General features: G+C 39.5%; 1 long non-coding RNA gene across 1 annotated transcript in view; it reads left to right on the top strand.

The window, feature by feature from the left end:
* The window catches only part of LOC117555796, a 66,912-nt gene that overhangs the window by 26,733 nt on the left and 18,778 nt on the right, over window positions 1–21,401 (top strand). The gene's annotated exons all lie outside the window — the stretch shown is intronic.

Raw genomic sequence — 21,401 nt, 5'->3', positions numbered from 1 at the left:
ACTAAAGTTTTTTTTAATTTTTCGCTATCAAAAGATATTTCCCAATTGGTGAAATCTGGATAAAAGGTGCAGGGTAAAAGGATATCACTGCTACGGAAAAAAACCTGAAGATGTTTTACTCCTGGTGCTGTTGTCATAATAAACAGGCCTTGAATCCTCCCCTGAAACCAATGCCTTTATACATGTTCTCCATTATTTTTACTTAACTGTACATGACCGGCATACCAATGTTTTAACACGCTAAATAATTCACTTGTTGTCTGGTGGACAAAAGTGTTTTGCTGCATTTAACGGGTTAGTTGGTTATTCTTAAACATGAGAAGCTATCAAAAGGCTCTTAAATGCATTGCATTTAATATTCTGAGGTTGTTTTTGCGCAATATTAACTCATCAAACCCAGCAACTAGCTCTATTTTGGAGCAGGGGTTTTATTCTTTTAAAAAAAAAAAAAATGCAAACGTTTTACACCCGTTTGACAGAGTATAGTGCACTGTGTCCAGGGCTCATGCTATAGTTTGATGTCCGTCAAACACGTTTATCTGAGGATTAATTTCCATGGTGTGAATCAGATGAGAGCGCCGCGGCGCATGTAGTTTTTTAATTAGGTACCGGGTGCTCAGATGGAGGAGGAGGTGGGGGGTGGGGGGTGGGGGGGTTAGGGCCAGCGGGTGCGGTGACGGGGGCGCGGACGCATGGCGGTGAGCTCATTACGCACATAATTAGCCCTTAAATTGATGCTGCATCCTGCCATAATTGGAGATTCTCCTGCTGCCTTGTATTAGATATTACTCTATCTAATGTTTCCTCATTGTGTGAGTGGGTGTGTGTGGACAGATAGCTGTGTGTCTATATAAATGGCTTCTGCTGGACTCAAAATTAACCATATACCAGGCTATACGGTTCTATTATTTTCTCATTTCTGACAGATAAAAACATCAAATTGGCAATTAGAGGACAGCCCCAGATGCTGACTGGTTCTCAGGTCCTCCCTTTAAAGCTAACAACATATTACTGCATCCTTCACATCTGATGTTTCTGCGACAGGAATTCCTCTCTGTCAAGTCTTTGAAGGTAACACAAGCTCCTCGACATCTCTCACTGTGACGAATCCCCTCATCACTGGATCTCATTTCCTTCCTATGCTTTACATAGGTCAAAGGTCACTGTGGTTTACTCACTTCGTAGATCCATCTCTGTGCAAATTATTTTAATTCCATACTTCTTTAAAAACAATCAGCTCTCTTGTCGCATTTGAGGCTCTAAAACCTCGTATGCAAACAAAACAGTCACAGATCAGGCTTAAGGCAGTTTGCTTTCATCAGTGCCCCCTCTGCAGAGACTGACAGCCTGTCATGGATCGGGAAGTTCTCCGAGGGTATGAGCTCCGAGCGGCTGGTAGAAGATTTACCCTGCCCGGACATCCTGTTAATGCCCCACCGCAGGCTGCCACCACAGGGGGGCTCGCTTTGCTGTCCTTCCAACCCCTCCCTCCCTAGCCACCCGAGTCTCACCGTCTTTCCATTTTTATTGTGTTTTTACAAATCACGCTTCACTGTGGGAAGCCGGGTCTGAAATTCTCCCCAGCATGAAAAAAAAGCGATGAGGAGGGCAGGTTAGAGAAGGTTATTTAGAGAAAGGATTCGAGGAAAAGCTTTGGAGGAGGTGAGAGGATGAAGGTGTCAGCGGTGCTCAATGAGGGACATGGTGCATCATTTCCTCTAATGAGCTCTCTTAATGAGTTTCTGTTTCATGGTCTGGGTCAGTGATTGAGCATGGTTCCCTTGAGCAAGGCACTTAAAGGTCTTTTTTTAAAAGGAACATATTTTCTCACTTACCTCTAGTAGCATAATCAGACTGGTTAAATGTTCAAGATTTTCTTTCTTCAATAATTGACTTTTCCAAGATACACATGGTCAACAAAAAAACATTTAAAAAAATGAGGACATCACATTACAATTAGACATGAAGCTAGCTATCAGTGTTTGCTGAGGATTTTAGATGTTTTCTTGAACTTGAAAAAGAGCTCAAAATCGAAGCACAGAACCAGAGATTTGTTTTTACTTCACATATTTTTCTTCCATGTCAAAACCTGACGCCTACATTACTCACCATTTACTCAACTGCTTACAGCTCGGTTACAGATTATGCTGTGTTATGCTAGTAGCAGCTAATGTAGTCGGGGGCTGCATGCTTCAGGCAGGGATTAGCAGCGAGCCACACATCTGGTAAGATTACTTTTTATAACTTCACACCACCAGATTATTTTTAAGCCGTCCAAAACTTAACTACACCTTAAAAGTTGTATAGTTTACTCACACACACAAATGATCACCAGGATGACCATGTTACTGTACTGCCCCATGTCTTAATTGTGCTGCCATTTAGTTTGTAGCTAGGCAAACACTGCCATGGAGATCCACCTCTGTATTTATAACCTCTTCTCAGATTCATCTTTCTCTCAATTTCCTCTCTTAAATGCTCGCAATATCTTCAGGATGGAGAAATAATGCGCCAGAACAGATTCAAATAACCTGATTAAATGTAATATCATATATACTGGGAATAGGAATAGGAATAGTTTGAAGAGATATAGGCCTGCGTTACAAATGGTGTACTTTTTCTTTTATGTTCTCCAGCTGCAGCCCTCACAAAGTGTTTACTGTTGCATGCACTATGCATACGACTGCATGGGAACTTCGTAAAACATTGCACCATGAAATGTGACCTTTATATATACAGTCTATGAATGTGACCCTCCTTCTCATATAACCCCTATGCAAAGGATTTTGGATGCGCATGTTTCTCGCATGCTGCAAAATGTGACCAGATGCATACTGTACATATTGCATTTCATATATACAACAATATATATATATATAACATACTAAAGCTTTCTCTGGCATACTATATAATAAGTTAGTATGGGTATTGGAACGCACAGCTAGTGTCTGGAGGAGAAGCGTCTGTATTGAAAGTTCTGAACATATTGTGGAAAAAGCAGAGAAGACGGATGAAAAATAGTCAATTTTAAATGCGTTAGTAAAAGATTCCACAGAATGAGTAAAAAAGCAATGAGACTGAGGCACCATGTCGCGTCACACTCTGTGCTCTGAGATTGAAACGGTCGGGCATATGTAAACAGGCTGCATGTTTGACCAAGATTTGCCAGTTGTGTTTTCTGTAAGCTATTACTCACTCTTTGTGTTTTCCCCTAAAAGACGGAAATATTATTTAGTACTCCCCACCTTCTTTAGCTGTTGGTTTTGAACCAGCCACTTTATTTAGAGAGTGATGGTTGGACATTTTAGAATGTGTTATTTTTCTCCCATTAACAGTGACTCTTTCCAATCAATTCTCGCTCTCTGTGTCTCTTCCTGCCAGGGCCCTTCACTGAGCCCATCTGCTGTGTGCGAGCGTTAATTAACCACACTGCCATTTCCTCTGTGTGCGCTGCGTTTGAAGGTGCTTGGAGTACACCAGTCAGCCCCGCAAGTTCATCAAAATGCTAATTCAGCCCAAATTAAAGTTGTGATTAACATTACACAGTTTCCTGTGCAGACAAATTGATCCTTCCACGAGCTCTCTCTTTCTTTCTCTCTCTTTGGGTGATGAGTGTCTGGGGAGGGAAAGGCTTTTATCTTGGGTGTTCTTATTATCATTGCCAAAGTGGAAGAAAAACAGAAACGGCTCATAAGTGCAGTGAGAGAGGAAGATTTGTGTCTTAATGCTAAAAAAATTCTACATTCATATAAGTCATAAAGCCTTCCATTCTCGACTATAAGAAACATTGATTCCCATTACCTTTCCATGTTTTTTTCAATACTTCATGTGCATATCAATCCATAATTGTTTGTGTGCATGCACTGTATACCTGTGCTCCTGCATTGTCTCAGTGTGTACATATGTGAGGAACCAATAAGCTGCAGCGCTGATGCTGTGACACAGTTCTGACTGTATTTACTCTGCTCTCCAGCTGCCTCTGCACGTCGCAGACACTGATAGTTTTTTTTTTTTACCTGATTCCAATTGTATTTTCTCCTTTACTTTTGTAACTGCTCCTATTTGTTTTACTTTTTACCACCTTGCATTTGACCTCAATCACCTTGAGTTTTACACATTCACACATATCTGTCGTCTACAAGCAGTAAAATGTTACGCAGACTATAAATGTGAAGTACTGAAGGACACTATAATGGCATCTCTTATAGCAGGGGTGTCAAAGTCAAGGCCCGGGGGCCAAATCCGACCTGCGACTTCATTTCATGCGGCCCCACAAGAGCAAAGAATATAATGTGTTTATTATATGGTTACATGCCGCTTTACAGAAGCACATTGCCCATAAACTACATGTCCCACAATGCATCTTAAATATGACTTTTTTTCAAAATGTTACTTTTTTTTCAGAATTTCACTTTTTTGTTTTGTTTTTCCAGAATTTGGCTTTTCTTTTTAAATCATTTTGTGACATTCTCACTGAAGAGACTTGCAATTGTTTGCCCTAGACTTCTGCTTTCAGACATAGTTAATTATGAAGTGATTAACCTATCCGATAATAATCCAATGCAGAGGAAATAATGTTATATAATAAATGATTTTATATATATTAAATATTTATATATTTATTGTTATATAGTCTTATATATAAAACTGGCCCTTTGAGTGCAACCACGATGCTGGTGTGGCCCGAGTTGAAATTGAGTTTGACACCCCTGTCTTATAGTATAGCTGCGTTAATTCATGAGAGAAATCAGGAATCCTTATGTCTTCCTGTGCTACAGGGGCGGAGCCATATGTATTTTTCTTTTTTAACAACAGCAGCTTGACATTGCAGATTGGTAAATGACAGGAACGCTTATTTAGGTACATACTGTAGTCTGACTCTCACACACAGACACACACACGGATAAACTTCTGGTGGTAATGAAAGCCCCTGGCGTTCATCACTCTGTCTTAAGCAGTGGTTATTGAGGCATTAAATATGTCTACACAGGGCTCAGTGAAAGGCTGCCAGATCAGTGTTCTCCTCTGAGGGGGCTCTGTTTGCATACAGACAGGTTGGGGGATTGGGAACGTGCACCGAATGGAGCCTGGGAGTCGTAACTGGGTGCCCACCACTCTGGTGTTAGTGCTATTATGGGATGTCACTGTGGGAGAACTGCGGCTCTTCAGCGGGATTACTGAGATTCTTGCTGAAATTGAGCGGAATTGGAAATGTGGCCGTAGGATTCTCTCCCGAGTGATTCGTGCACGTTACTGCGACACACACACACAGACACTGACTCACACACACATGCACGCTCTTGCATTTCTGCTAATGCAAATGTGAATTTACGCAAACATCTTGCCACCACAGGAACTCTGATGATGTTGATGCTTGTGTGAAAGAAAAGTAGACAGAATGCTTCAGGAAGCTTTGAGCAAATGTCAATTGGATCAACTATGACATTTCTCATCGTTCTTTTGTTTTGATTTCCTCTTAGAGCATGACGACAAATGCAAAACAGCACTTGTGCATATCTCAGCAGCCTCTACTGTCGCTGGTGCATGTTTGCATAGTAGGAAGTGTGGTGGTTTGTTGTGCTTTTTTAAACTCTGCTTGCAAACCAAATTTCTAATCAAGAACAAGACCTATTTGACTTGTATTGAAATGAAGTGAACTGAAATAAGTCTACAATGTAAATGTTAACAAGAGCATAATCCTGAAGCGGCATCATTCCATTATTTGTGGAAATATGTAGGAAAATGTACAACAACAGCTATTGGCCCCTCCACTGACACTTTACCACATCATAGCCTCTATGCATTACATTAATGCACACAATGTTCAACAATATCTGTTTTCTCTTTTTATTACTGTCGATTTCTATTCCATATTTTATTCCATTGCAATGTAAATACTGTTATATTTTACTATATTTTTTTATTATTTTTGATATTTGTCTAGTTCTCTATCAGTGTTTTAAATTGTTGTTTTACTTTTATGTATGCACCATGCCATCAAGTGAAATTCCTCCTACGTGGCAACCTACCTGGTAATAAACCTGTTTCTGATTCTGATTATGGAGGGCTTTTTTAATCAATCTTTGGCATTGAATTCATATTGTCCTCCTTGGATTGTAGAACTGTGTTTGTTTTGTTCATTGGGACATTATTCAGATTGCTATTATGCTACTTGGTGGACAGTAGCCTCACAACAGAATCAGCACAGACCAGTATAACTACACAGCATAAGAAAGGGCCACTAATGTGTTTGGGGGTCAATGTGCCGGGGCCACACTCCCTTCTGTGGTGCCTTCTCCTGTGTCGTAAAATAAACACGCTGGGCGCGACCCTGGTGAGGGTGAACATTAACACCCTAGCTGCTGGCCCGAGGGTCAGCCCAGGGTCAGCAGCCCGTGGCGGAGGGTAGGACGGAGATTATTCTTCCACACTGACAGACGCAGCAACATGGCATCAGAGTGTGTGTTAGAAACTCACACCCCTTGTTTTATGTAAATTCTGTCTGAAGGATTAATGGCAGCAAACAGACTCTTCTAGGTCAAAATGGTGTATTGTTTACTCTGAGCAGGCAGTGGGAGGAGAGAGATTTATTTATTTGAATAAAAGTAGAATTATGTTTAGATTTTCTCTTTTTAAATCAGCTCCTATTAACAATTATAGTTCTGAAGCTGTGGGAAGGTCAACATGTCAGAATTCATATAAAATGTGTGTTTAGCAATCATACCTCCAGAGCTTGTGCCCAAAGTTGCACCAATGCAAAACAGACATAAGAAAATCCCCTCAGGTTGCAACAATTGCCACATTGAGGCAGAGGAAACACAACTTGAACACAAAAATGACATATTTGTACCCTTTAAGTTGATATGGCAAACATATAGTAATATTTAACAGGCCCTTCACATCCAACAACCTTAGCGCTCTTCATATGTTTAATGTGCACCTTTTTCTCTCCAACAACTTGTGAGGAAAATATCTGCCACAATACAGATTATGGCCGCCGTAAGCATCCACAGCCAGTTGTATGCAGAGTGTATCAGAAAGTGATTTTATAGGTGTTTTTTATCAATTGTTTGTAGCACGTCACAGATCCAAAGAAGAGGCAGAGCAGAGTGGCGTGTGCCTCCCTGGTGCATTATTCAGCCTGGCATTCACCCCGACTGTGGGGAGCCACAGATGTCAGACATGGTTAACCAGCTATTGTAGAGAGCAGACACGGACATCAGACTGCCCAGACTGGTCAGACTGGATACTGAACCACATTTTCTGTATTGAAAGTGAGAAAGGATAAAAAAAGAGAGTGAATTATTGATAGCAATTCAGACAGATGTCAAACAGCACTTGCAAACAATTTGTAAAGTTTGTTTTTCAAAAGTGATTGTATATACAATGTAGCTATTCCAGCCTATCAAAGCACCTGCCAGATTCAGGAAAACAAGACAGAAAGTGAGGAGTTATAACTACAAGCCGTAGGATTTATATGTCCTTTTTGGCCTATCCACGATGTGCTGATAAAACCTCCCCCTGCAACAATTAGGGGGGCATAGATCACATTCTTGCCTCTTTTTCGAGGCAAGATAACAGCAGAAGGCTATGCGACATCTCATTCGCATTGGGAACGGTCTGGGAGACGCTTTACTAGATGGATTTATATGTTGCCTGCGCTGCTTTCCAGTGATTGAATGTCTGTGTGCATGTGTTGAGCGGACTCTGTGTGGATCTGTCAGGGGACTCATAAGGCAGGTTTGAATTAGGCATGAGCTAGGAGGAGGACGTGTGTGTGTTTGTCCGGGCATGCATGTGTGACTCGGAGTACTTTATGGTGAAAGAGCGTGTAAATAGTGACCGGAGACAGATGTGGTCTCATCCCTGAAAGGATGAGGATAAGAGATCATCAGGACAAGACTTCAGGATCAAGGCAGAGCAGGACATTTCTCAGGAGAACATGTTATAGTGGAAAGGAGGCAAAACATGTAGATGGCAAGCAGTGGAAGTCAGATCTTAGTAAAAGTTCTAATGTAAAAATACTCTGATACAAGTAAAAGTCCTGCATTGGAAATGTTACTTAAGTAAAGGCAAGTAATGTTATACGCAAAATGTTGTATTAAATGTAAAAAATGCCAAATTATTTATTTTTTTAACACAAAAATACTCAAAATAAACTTAACACAAGTAACTCAAGTTGTAAAATAAATGTAGAAAAGTTAAAAGTACAATAATTCCCTTTGAATTATAGTGGGGTAGAAGCATAAAGTGTCATGAACAGAAAGAAAACTCTAATAAAATACAAGTACTGTTCCTCAAATGTACACTTCAGTAAATGTAGTCCCTGTCCTCCACTGATGGCAAGTATAAACTGTTTTCTTTATCTGTAAAATGGCATTACAGGCTGATAATATCCAGTTGCACAAAGTGAAATCAAATCTGGGAAAACTTCACACAACCCTTTTTCATACATGCGGCTCACAGCTTCACCTTAGAGGTTAGCCATAGCACTAAACACCACAAAGCCTATAAAACATGAGCTGTAGAGTTGTGGGAGACATAAAAGCAGTTCCTTTTAATGTTATATTGATTTACAAACCGCATGTTAGTACACCTCCTGTTCATGGGTCATTACTTTCTACCCCTAGCACATTGTGCTGGGTGCTGAACTGGAGCCAGTGCACATGAGGCGCTCAAAGTTTTTACACCCACATGCACAGGTTTTGGGTGTCCTGTCTAGACAGTAGCAGCCAGAGAGTCAAAGCTCGAACTGAAGAAAGACTTTAGACAGCGGGGAAGTAAGACGACGGCATCTTGATGAGAACTTCTGTGTACGGCCTTTGAGCTGCTTAAATGTACACTTACAATCAAGCAATCTTCAAATTGAAGCCCTATTTCCTTTTTGTTTGACATTAAGTTTCTTAGATGATAACGCGGTATAAGAACAGCTGTCAGGATATCGAAGCCCCTGATGTTTGTATTCACTTTAGTCCCCCAAACATTTATTACATGCCCATATTGATGAGTACAATTACAACAATTAGTCAAAATGACTGTCTACGTTTTGACCTCACAGCAGTGATGGGACAACAAGGGAAATTATAGCAATTCATTTGGACACTTGGTTCATGTTTTATAGTTCAGAAAGTTTTAGTTGAAAAGATAGACATTGTAGATTATTAAAAGAAAAGTTACAGATGATAATTACTCTGTATATTTCGAATTTAAAAAGTATTGTATACTACTGTATCTAGAAGCACTTGTTTATAAAAGTAATGTAACTGACAATTAAAAAAAAACAATAAATCCTTAAACTGCTCTAAACAATTAACAGCAATAATTAAAACCACACTTTTGTATTTTATCTAATTATTATAATAGTTTCTTACAGATTATAAATACAATATGTTGGCTTTATATATAAATACCAGACCAAGTTTTATGTATGATTTAGGCTAATCACTTTTGCATATATAATTAATCAAATGTGTTCAACTTTTTTTTTGTACTTCTTGCCTGGTATTATTTCTTATTTATTCTAGAGGAATTGACATTGTCCATACACAAAGCCACATTCAATATACATTTAATTGGATGTTGCCATTGCTTTTTAATTGAGTTTTCATACATTTGATTACTTTAAGGCTTATGTAAAGAAATAAAGAAGTCTACACTAGGCAAGGCAAGGCAGGCAAGGCAAGGCAAGGCAAGTTTATTTATATAGCACTTTTCAACACAAGGCAATTCAAAGTGCTTTACAAAAAATGAAAGAGACTAAGAAAATGGCATTTAAAATCAGTCATTAAAAAGAAAAGCTAATAAAATAAACATTAAAAGAAAAAATACATGGATAAAAGTTACAGTGCAGTCTAAGATATGAATAGTTCAATTAAAAGCAGCGACAAAAAGAAAAGTCTTCAGCCTGGATTTAAAAGTAGTCAGAGTTGCAGCGGACCTGCAGGTTTCTGGGAGTTTGTTCCAGATATTTGGAGCATAATAACTGAACGCTGCTTTACCATGTTTAGTTCTGACTCTGGGGACAGAAAGCTGACCAGTCCCTGAAGACCTGAGAGATCTGGATGGTTCATAATTTAGCAGGAGGTCAGAAATGTATTTTGGGCCTAAACCATTCAGTGCTTTATAAACCAGCAGCAGTATTTTGAAATCTATTCTTTGACACACAGGAAGCCAGTGTAAAGACTTCAGAACTGGAGTGATGTGATCCACTTTCTTAGTGTTAGTGAGGACTCGAGCAGCAGCGTTCTGAATCAGCTGCAGCTTCCTAATAGATTTTTTAGTGAGACCTGTGAAGACACCATTGCAGTAGTCAAGTCTACTGAAGATAAAAGCATGGACAAGTTTTTCCAAATCCTGCTGTGACATTAGTCTTTTAATCCTAGATATATTCTTTAGGTGATAGTAGGCTGATTTAGTAACTGTTTTAATGTGACTGTTGAAACTCAGGTCAGAGTCCATGACTACACCTAGATTTCTGGCTTTATCTGTTGTTTTGAACATTGCAGACTGAAGCTCAGCGCTAACTTTTATACGTTCTGCCTTGGCTCCAAAAACCATTACCTCAGTTTTATCTTTGTTTAATTGGAGAAAGTTCTGACACATCCAGTCATTGATTTGTTCAATGCACTTACTCAGTGTTTGAATTGGAGCATAGTCTCCTGGTGAAATTGTTACGTAAATTTGTGTGTCATCTGCATAGCTATGGTAAATTATTTTGTTGTTCTTCATTATCTGAGCCAGTGGTAGCATGTAGATGTTAAAGAGAAGAGGCCCCAAGATGGAGCCTTGAGGAACCCCACATGTCACTAGAAATATTCTTGGCAAATTGAAAAGAAGGAATAAAGAAAGTGGCCAAAAACCCTGGTTAAAGCCTAAAAAGTACTCACAACTTAAACAATGATTGTCGCAGTAGTAGTGGCAGCTGCTTAGTTAATTGAAAAGTATATTTGCTAAACATCAAGCGTATACTTCTTATCCTGAATCATTTAAATGCACACTGACCTTTCACTGAGTTGTGTTCCTCTCACCAGACAGACTAAGCATGCAGCCTGTATTCAAGCATGATGCTACAGCAAATATGGCTCCCATTTACATTTTAATTCACCAACTGGTAAATGCTTCCACGTGAGACTTTTCCCCTATAGGAAAGTTTTTTCTTCAGCGTCATCTTCTATTAATTGTTCAGAGGCTTATGCAGCATTTATTTATTTATTTATAGGCACTAGCCAACCAACAACAGAAAAAGCTTTTATTTTTTTACTTTTCATGCAAATGTTAAGAATCGCTTTTTGTTTCTGTGGTAACGTAGCATTTACATTTCATGAGTTCACTAACCTTTCCTGTCCCCCGCTCAGCATTGACTTGTCACTGGGCTGATTTACTCCACCAGTCATTTCCATTCAGGCCAGTAGCTCCCTGCTGCAGATGAATATTTACATGGCAGTTAACAGGTGGCGAGTAGTTTAATGGTGGTAATTGCTCCGTGGCACGTGGAGCAGGAGAGGAGGTGTAAGAGGGGTGTTGCTCGGGGCTGTCCCACTCTGTGATGATGCGTCCCAGGGGACATATCTGTGTGTGCACAATGTGTTATATATTCAGAGGTGACATATATGCTGTTAGGCCTATAAACCATTGAAAAACAGCATTAAGCACAATGATGAGACACAATAACATTTATATTTAAATCGTTTTTTTCCTAACTGAAGATGCTTTATTTAAATCTGACTTGAATTTGAGAGTTTTCTGAGTGATAACGACGATTATTATGTAGTGTGTTGATGTTAAAAGGAAAGTACATCCTTGCAAACCAGTAGGTGTTTCAAACAGTGAAAGAGCATATGCACACATACTGTAGCCTTTTAAATGTTATCATAATACCGTTAATCTCGTGGCTCACAGATAAAGACTCATTTTATATTTGGCTTGAATGTAAACATAATGAATAACAGAGGAACGTACTTGCCAACGTATTCTTTAATCCACCCACCTATTTTCAAATGTGTGATGACCAAAACTTATTTGTAAACTAGATGCCATTTTGAAAAATGTCCTTCATCTGTTTGACTTCAGCCATGCTTGCCATCAATTAGTTATTTTTTTATGTTAGGCTGTTTATGCTCTCTATATAAATGTATGTCATAGTGGTCTTGAGATTAAAAAAAAACAATATACTGAAATGAAAGGATTTAAACTTTAACATATTACAGTTTATTTAACTTTGCAAATTTGCTAAATGACCACTTACAAATTGAAGATGTCCTCTGTTTCCTACATTTAAGAAGATAGACACATTTTCTCGATATGTTGTTTCACCCCAGCGTCATTTTTTTCCGCTCAGTGAAGGGAGATTACGTTTTTATTGTCTGTCTGACACCCATGCAAATGTTAACGCACTGGAATGTTCCACAAACCGGAGCAGATGGACACGACAAGCCCCGACCTTTCACTCTCAGCGAACATGACATCACCACATATGGCTGCAGTGATGGATCTGTCGTTGGGGAGTGATGGCTGGGAGTGGAGAGAAAGGGGAAGGGATATGCGCAGAGCAGAGGCAAACTACTGCCGTAATGTTTTCCATGGCAAAACTCAAACGGACGAACGTGTCACTCAATCAGAGTGTTTCTAAATTAGACGCCTATGTGAGTGTTTTCTGTGTTTCTTGGAGAAAGAGAGCTATATATTATTTGCCTTACGTATTTAAGTAATCTTCCTTTTTTATTATAAATAATTCATTTTAGCCTTCGAGCTAATTTATATTCTACTCCCATGACATGCTTCCAGCTTTAACATGAATTTGGCTTTTGTTCTCCAAATATTTCTCTCCTCAGAGAAGACATAACCACCCAAGTGTCCCTTTGAATAACTCTTTTACATAGCAAAATAAATAATAAATAATACACAACATAACGTGCATTGTAGATACAAGAAGCATGCGTATGAAACTTTAAAGTCAAATGACTTTGAAATAAAAAAAATTGAAATAACTGTCGTTTAAAACAGCACATTTTATTCCAGGTCTTTACTGCAGAATATAAAATACAATTGTCTGCTGTCAATGTGGTTGTGTATTTATATTGATTATACTTCAAGATGTGCTAATGATGACCGATGGAAATGCTTTGTCGCACCATTAATCAGCCGGGGTAAATGCTTTCTGCATATTACATTACATTACATTACATTGCATTTAGCTGACGCTTTTATCCAAAGCGACTTACAATAAGTACATTCGACCAGGAAGACACAACCTTGAAGAAAACAGAATCATATAAGTACATCAGGTTTCATAGAGCCAAACATTTCAAGTGCTACTCAACTGGCTTTAGGTAAGCCAGTCCTTTATTAGTATAAAAGTGCTTCGTTAATAGTTCTATCGCTCGAAGTGGAGTCGAAAGAGATGAGTTTTCAGTCTGCGCCGGAAGATGTGCAAGCTATCTGCCGTCCTGATGTCAATGGGGAGCTCATTCCACCATCTTGGAGCCAGGACAGCAAACCCACGTGTTTTTGCCGATGGGAACTTGGGTCCCCCTCGCAGCGAGGGCGCAACGAGTCGTTTGGCTGATGCAGAGCGTAGTGCACGCGCTGGGGTGTACGGTTTAACCATGTCCTGGATGTAGGAAGGGCCAGATCCATTCGCAGCATGCTCTTTCTGCATATCATGTATTTATTTTTGCCAACTGTCATGTTCATAAATGTTGTATGTGACGGGACTACGGATGGAAATTAACTCAAAGCTCAAATCCGGCTAATTTACATTTGAAAGCATTATTTTGTTTAAAATGTTCATCAATGTGCATTGTCCCGGTTCAAATAAACGATACAAAAAGTGTGTTATTCACTAGTTTGTGCAACATGTGGCTGAGGTTGTACAACATTGCAACTCTGTAACCAGAAGCTAAAATGCAAATGCTGAATCAAAGAGAGAGAGAGAGAGAGAGAGAGAGAGAGAGAGAGAGAGAGAGAGAGAGAGAGAGAGAGAGAGAGATAAGAGCGATAGAGATGAGAGAGAGAGTACGAGATAGTAAGCTCACGATCTCTCGAGTAGTATAGCTCGCGCTATCTATCTCGCTCTCTATCCTCTCTCTTCTTATCTCTCGCTCTCGCCTCTCTCTCTCTCTCTCTCTCTCTCTCTCTCTCTCCTCTCTCTCTCTCTCTCCCCTACAACCCCCCCGCAAAAATGATGTTGAGGAGAAAAGCAATAGGATGGATATGCAGCTACAGACACAGAACAGAAGCTGGGAGCTTGTCTTGTCCTGCTGTGTCTCTGGCAGATTGCTATGGAGCCTGTCATTGCAGCCAGTGGGGCGTCCAGCCACTACATGGCATTCAGCGGGGGGGCTGAATAAATCACTGGAACACACACAGTCCAGCTTACAACCCGCCCGACAGAGCCGAGACTGCCCTCTAGTCACACCTGTGCTCTGTACGAACACAGAAAAGACCTGAGAGCCAAAGTACGACTGTTTATTTAATTGATCTTACACAAAAGTGTGCAAACTGAAGGTTTTGTGGAAAGCCTGGAAGCAAATGTCACGTCAAACGTAAAGGTTTATTATAAGCTCAGGTAGTAGAGGGAGTAGATTGACAATAGGAAAAATAGAAACAACAGTGTTTAATAATATAACTTAGATATGAACTATCAAACAATCTTTATGCAATATTGTTTTAAAATGTCCTGCAAACATAATGTTTATGTCTTCTGGCAGAGCATTTTACGTCCAAATTATTGACCTGTGAAACAACTTTGTTCCAGCTCATAAAGAATCCACTTTCTTACAGATTGAGTTTCACAAACGTCCTTCAGCGTTAAAAGCATCTCCGACGTCAGCACTACTATAACGGGTGTAACTACAGTACCGAACTTTGATGAAAAACATAGAGATTGTTAAACCATAACTAAATGTAGCGGGGTGTTATTTGGTTTTTCCTTTTTCACCTCTTCTTATCCTCAATTGCAACGAAGAAAGGCATGAACACCCTGCAATTGGGCCAGAAAATAATAGACTGTGCTCCCGGAAAGAGAGGCTCTTCGGTTTGGATTGAGGAATGGCATGTATTTACATGAGACTCCCACACAGGCCTCCATAATCAATCTTCCAATCTCTCAGGGTGCAGACTCAGCCAAGAATCAGTGTGCGGGATGGAAGTTATGGTAAATGGCTGCAAATCTTTTCCTGCAGTGTCATTCTAAACATTAAAGTCATGCACATTTGGGGATTTATGTTTGCCATTTTACTCAGACAGATAAATAGATTTCCATTTCCTCTTGTCCACAAAGATAAATAATACAGTATGTTCCGGATGTGTTGAGCCAAATCTGTAAACAATAAAAAAGTGTCATTTATATGTTTAGGAGATGTTTATATTTTATTTCAATAAATCAGAGCGGGCTTTATTCACTTTTAGGTGCAAAATTGGCAATTTCCCTATATGTAGGGCTTCAGTTTAGACACCGTTGTTGTTACAGCTGTTGTTAGTAAGGAGATTTATATTTTCACAACCATTTTCATACATCAAATGCACAACGTACTGTACATGTAGATGAAATAAGGTGTGTTTAGAGTTGCTGAAACAAACCTGCCTAGGAGAGATTGTGCCTATACAATTCATTTGCAACAGGGATTTAGAAAGGTGTTGAACCCACTAATAAAACAATCACTGACAATGGATTTCTAAAAAATAATAATACCCATTTCTTAAAATAGTAACAGTGACTATAGCGTTATAGTCATTATGTGTACTAATTTGTTGCCCATGTGGAATCTGAGGATGTGAACCTAGATTCAATGACATCTTGAAATAATCCTAAAGCATTTTACGAGATATAACTATGAGGGAAAAAAGCATTTATTCGAAAGTAAACATCTCAATGCTGAAATATTATCTATAAATATCACGGCAATGAAGAATAACAGGCTGTTGTGATAAAACAGTGCCAGACAATAGCTAAGGAAATATGTTGTTCCTATATTTGACAAGATAGACCACTTTTCAGTCTGAAAAACATGTTCTGAGGGAGATTGATGTTGAGTGTGGAGAACAACACAAAGATGAAGTCATCACCAAAGAAGAGCTGGGGTAGGATTAAAGCAGGATTGCGGAAACATATGGGAAGTAGAGACAGGAGTGGTCATTTAACATGACCAGTCATGAACACTTTAGGGTGAATGAGTTATTTGCTGCAATTACTAAGCAGATCTCAGCGTGAATCACCAGAGCTTGGCTTTGCTCGAGCAGTAATGGCGACATGAGTATTCATGTATAAAAAGTGAGTGTTTTCCGTCTGCATTACGGAGATGATGGGTGAGCGAGTGCAACATGCCGATGGCTGGTGTCACTAATAATTGCTTGGTGTTTTTCACTTTGTCTCATTTTTTGTTCAGCTTGATTTTCTGTGTCTGTTGTCAATGTTTCCTCTATTTCATTCCCAGTCTCACTTTCTCCCTTCTTCCCTCCTAACTTCAACAAGTAGCAGCTCAATAGACCGTTTTATTTACATGATCTTAAATCCAAAGTAATAGATCAGCCCATTGATACATGGAGCTGCTTGCCAAACAGTTCCACCCACATTTATGACTTGGCATCATCAGCACAGCTGGCAAACTAATACCTGTTGCCCAATACATCCAGGGTCCAAATCCTTCCATGGCCAAACAGCATTGGCAAATACATTTACAGTTTATTTTGGCCTGTAGATGACACTACTGTGAGCTCCAGTGCATTTAAATAACCTGGATTGAAGTAAGTAGAGTATAACTGAAAGATGTGTTGTTCTGGTAAATGCTAATTTACAACCATTTGGTTTTCCGCTCTAGTATAAAGTATTAATCAGTGTAGAGGAAAGGGTAGAGGTTGTTAGCAGGGCACAACAGATACAGCTATTAGAACATTTACATAGCTTACACTTTCATCCAAAGCGATTGACATACACTTACCGTAAACATGCTTACGGGAGCAATTTGGGGTTAGGTATCTTGCCCAAGGATGTTTCAACATGTTGACTGCAAGGGGAGGGATCGAACCAGTAGTGGAAACATCAACATAATGTTATTTATCCTCTTAACAACAAAAAGGCATTTTATTATCTGACATCAGCATTATTTGATTGAAAACATAATTAGTCTGTTCCTATCAAACCCTATAAATGATCTGGTTTAGGAACATAAAGGACTTGGTTAGGTTTAGGGATAAATTGTTGTTTTGGTTATTGCTTTAAAGTTACAATATATTGTAAATGTTTTGGTTATAAATCCAATGACCACTGTGTTATTTTCTGAAACAACTGATGGTGTTAGAAAGGTCACTCTTTACACTAAAGTTGGTTATTGGACTTAAATACTTTTTTAATGCTGTTTAAAATAAACCTGAGTTTTTATAGATAAGTTATTATCTAATACAGCTTCTCATTCTTATTTACTCCCTCTTTCGCTGGATTTAAACAACACCTTTCATAATATACATAGACTATATTCTTTGAAGAAATAATTGCACAGAAAGGACATTTTTGGCACTTTTTAGTGTAACTTAAACAAATCCTACACACTTTAAATCACATGTATTCCATTTAAAGAATGACTTTCTAGTTGTTTGGCATTAGAACTGAGACTCTGACATTGGTGCTAAAAGATCTAACGATATCCAGCCCGACCTCACCAGATCCTCTGACGTAAATTAGACAACTCGGTAAACATTCTTGATAACACATTTGAAGCCATACTTCAGATTTGACAACTTACGTCTACATGTTCTCCTGACCTTTTATAACTGTGTTCAAAATGCAAATAAACAAAAGGTTATTTTTAGCATGAGCTTAAAACGTCTCTCTGTGTTTTGGCAGTTTAATGGCCTTTACAACTATGCCTCATTTAACATGGTTTACACAAGGAAGTGATTATTGCTCAGTCGCTGACACAGAAAAGGCCAGCTCATGAATATAAATTCAACCCACTTGCTATATTTTTCCAGCTATTAGAAACTTAACTTTCACATGTGTGCAATTTGATTATTCTTCAAGAAAATGCTCCATCTTCAAGGATAATGAATATAGTCCACTGTTGTTGCATTAATATTCTTTTAATATCTAAATTATGCAATCTAGTTTTTGATTGTTTAGTTTCATATCTATGAAATCCTTAAGTTCACTCACAATATTTTCTCAATTTGTCAAAGACCCATTTACGTTTGTCTCCTTTATCTTTTACCAAACCTCCTGATTTGGTTCCAGATGGAGCGCTGCCAGCCAAGAAAGGTGTTCGCTACAAACCCAGCTGTGTAAATTGTTCATTTTGAATCAGTAAACAAAAACCTGAGTCGTCCGCAGAGGCAAATATGATAATTGTTTGCGGATTATGGAGATCTGGCTGGCAACTCGGCACGGCAGAGGCTGTGAGTAAACGGGAAGAAAGCTAAGCTCAAACAAATGCAGTTACTCAGCCAATGGAGCGGCATAAGGCTCATGGCACACACCGGCGTGGTCCATGGGGGAATATCCAGCATGTGGCTCTCTGCTGGGATGGTCGGTTCAATCATTAAGACACACATGAACATCTAAAAATAAGTATGGACCCTTTCAAAGAGAAAAACAATTTGAAAGCATGTGGTTTAACAATATGCACGTGAGTCAGTTTTTCCTCAGATACTAACAGGAGGACTAATCAAACACAGACTGAGAACACGGCTGTTGGGGTTGTGTTGAAAGGTGTTATCGATGTGTGAAAATGTGCACTGCAACTATTATTTAGGAGAACTAGTTAACACTTTAGATGTATTTTGGGGTTAGATCCCGTAGATCCCGTAGTATGTGTGAGGAGGCGTGTGGCGCAGTGGATAGAGCCTTGGTGGTGGGGTCAGGGGGTCACAGGTTCAAACCCCACTGGAGTCAGCATGTCGTTGTGTCACTTCACCCCAAATTGCTCCTGTGGGGATTGTCCACAGTATTGAGTATGTAAGTTGCTTTGGATAAAAGCGTCTAACAAGTAACATGTAATGTAATGTGCGAGTGTCTGACATCTGATCAGATTCTAAAATTCAATTTTTTTGTACTTTTTGCTTTATTTGTTTTCTTATTGAGAAATCAAGGTTAAACCTCAGCTCTCTCATGTGGCTCTCCGATCAGTGTCACTTTTCCTACAGTGCCTACATGTACCAGTACTGTGTAATGACCGCCCTTCCAAATAATACTAGTAACACCTTTACTAACGCAGGTAGTCAAATAAAAACATGGATGCTTCTTAGTCTTTTTTACATTTTCTTTGGCAGTGCATTACAGCTCTACCCCTAACTCTACCACTTTTTACTTTTCACAATAAAAGCCTGACTTACAATCACTCAGCCATTCGCTTAGAGGCAACAAAACCGAAAAGCTTTCAAACATCCTCTGTTAATATGTTTTTGGGATGCAAGGGAAAATTGAATTTGTTTTGCTTACTTACAACCAAGGTTTGGGAAGTTCAGATGTTCTGGGTGCATCATTTGAACGCCCTTAGCTACTTCCATGTTGTAAAGCTCACCTTTGACTCCATTTGTGTAACTGTTAAGTCAAAAAGACAGCGTCGGGTGCAAGAAGAACAATAGATTTAGCAGCAGGAGTACTCAAGTTTCTCAGCCAGTTTCTTTAATCAACACTAACTGGAGAACCATATGAAAGATGTGTTTCCATTTGAGAAAAGACAGATGACATGCAAAGCTGTCTGCTACAATTGAAGTTGCAAGTTCATGGTTACATGAAACTTCTCAACCACAAGCACATCCTTACTCTGCTAATTTAGCTTCAGAGTGTAGGGAAATAAACGTTCTGGTGAATCGTGTTTCAGAAACATTAGAATAATTGTGTTCTGTTTGCGTTAACATTACATGGACTGTTTGAACAACCTAATGCCGCATTTGAGAATGTCAGGTTTAACACAGTATTGGCTTTTCTTATCCACGGTCTTAGAGCCTGGTAGTGTTGTTTGGCATTGTTTATTTTGAACAGATCATAGCTGGCTGGATAGCAGGAATGGTAACTTGCCTATAACATCAGCATGCGCCAAAAAGTATGCAATTCCATTATAAAATACCAAAGGGAAAATTGAATCAACACACAACACAACAGTCTGCAATTGGATGCATAATGAAAACCTCGTCATTTTAAGCATGACTGACATCTTCCAGTACAGCTTCTACTGACCTTTAAAGTGGTTTTCTTGAATAGCTGCTCTTTAAAGAATAATTGTCTATCTGATCCTTTTCTTTTCAAGAAAGGCGATAATTCTGTTCGGTGGTGAGACAATCTAATCTCTCCACCACTGGGGCCACATATCCCGCAAACCTTTGGATCAAAGCCGATCAGGGACTCCTCAACATGGTGTCCCTTGATCGCCTTTTCTATCACAAAAACAAAATGCCCTCAAAGAGTGTGTGAACTGCCCACTCTGAGAAAAATTGGAAAGGAGACTTTAATGTATGGAGCGGCGTAATAGGAGTTGCTCGACACTCTTGTCATTGACACACAGCCTCTGGTGCTGTCTCCCCTCTCTGTGTGAGGCTATGGTCTTCAAAGATGGGTGGTCCGTCTGGGGCTGAAATCGGACGTGTGTGTAGGGGTGTGTGAGTCCCTTTGTGTCAGGGGAGAGGAGCCTTTGTTCTCTTAACCAGGGAGGTGGGACCAACAGATTAAGCCTTTAGAAGTGCAACCGACCACCATGAGGGCACGCCACATGGGAGAATGCGTTTGCATGTTGGTGTGAAAGTGTGTGTGTTTATGTCTGTGTGTGTATGGATTGTATGTCTCTGTATGCATGCACAGTAAGTGTTGTGATTTAGTGCGCAAGTAGAAAAACTAAAATAATATGGAAGTAGAGAGAAACCGGCAGAGGGGAAGAGAGAAAAAGTCAGAGTGGGCATTTGTACCAATTTGCATGTGAATTAGCATGAGTTAGTGAGAATCTGATGCAGGTCAGCAGGTCAATAGTTCTTATCCATCTGTCCTTCTGATGGCATGCCTCCCAGGTCAGTTTGATTCCTCTGTGAGCGAGCTAATCTCACCCCAGTGCTCAGTGAGCCTCTACAGCGTCCTCTGATCTGCTCCTTCAAACCCCTCTGCTCCCCACACAACAAAATGTGCCTAAGCTGAGGGGAGGAGGGAGTAAGGCACACACAAACACACACTTACACATGTGTGTAGATGCAAAGACATACACACACAAACAGATGTACACTTAAGATAGTAGTTGTTATCTAAAATGTTAAGACTATACATCTCCTAAATGTTACCATTTCTAAACAATATTTTAGATTCCTCATAATGAGGTTGTACGCCCACTGATCAGAACCCTAAAATATGTTTATAGAGACTTAAGTGACAGTGAAGTCTGTCTTTCTAACACTTTCCTGTTATTTAAATGTCCTTTCGGCCCTGT

Source organism: Gymnodraco acuticeps, unplaced genomic scaffold (genome assembly GCF_902827175.1).
Source record: "Gymnodraco acuticeps unplaced genomic scaffold, fGymAcu1.1, whole genome shotgun sequence".
NCBI lineage: Eukaryota > Metazoa > Chordata > Actinopteri > Perciformes > Bathydraconidae > Gymnodraco > Gymnodraco acuticeps.
This window is presented reverse-complemented; position numbering and strand designations above follow the sequence as displayed.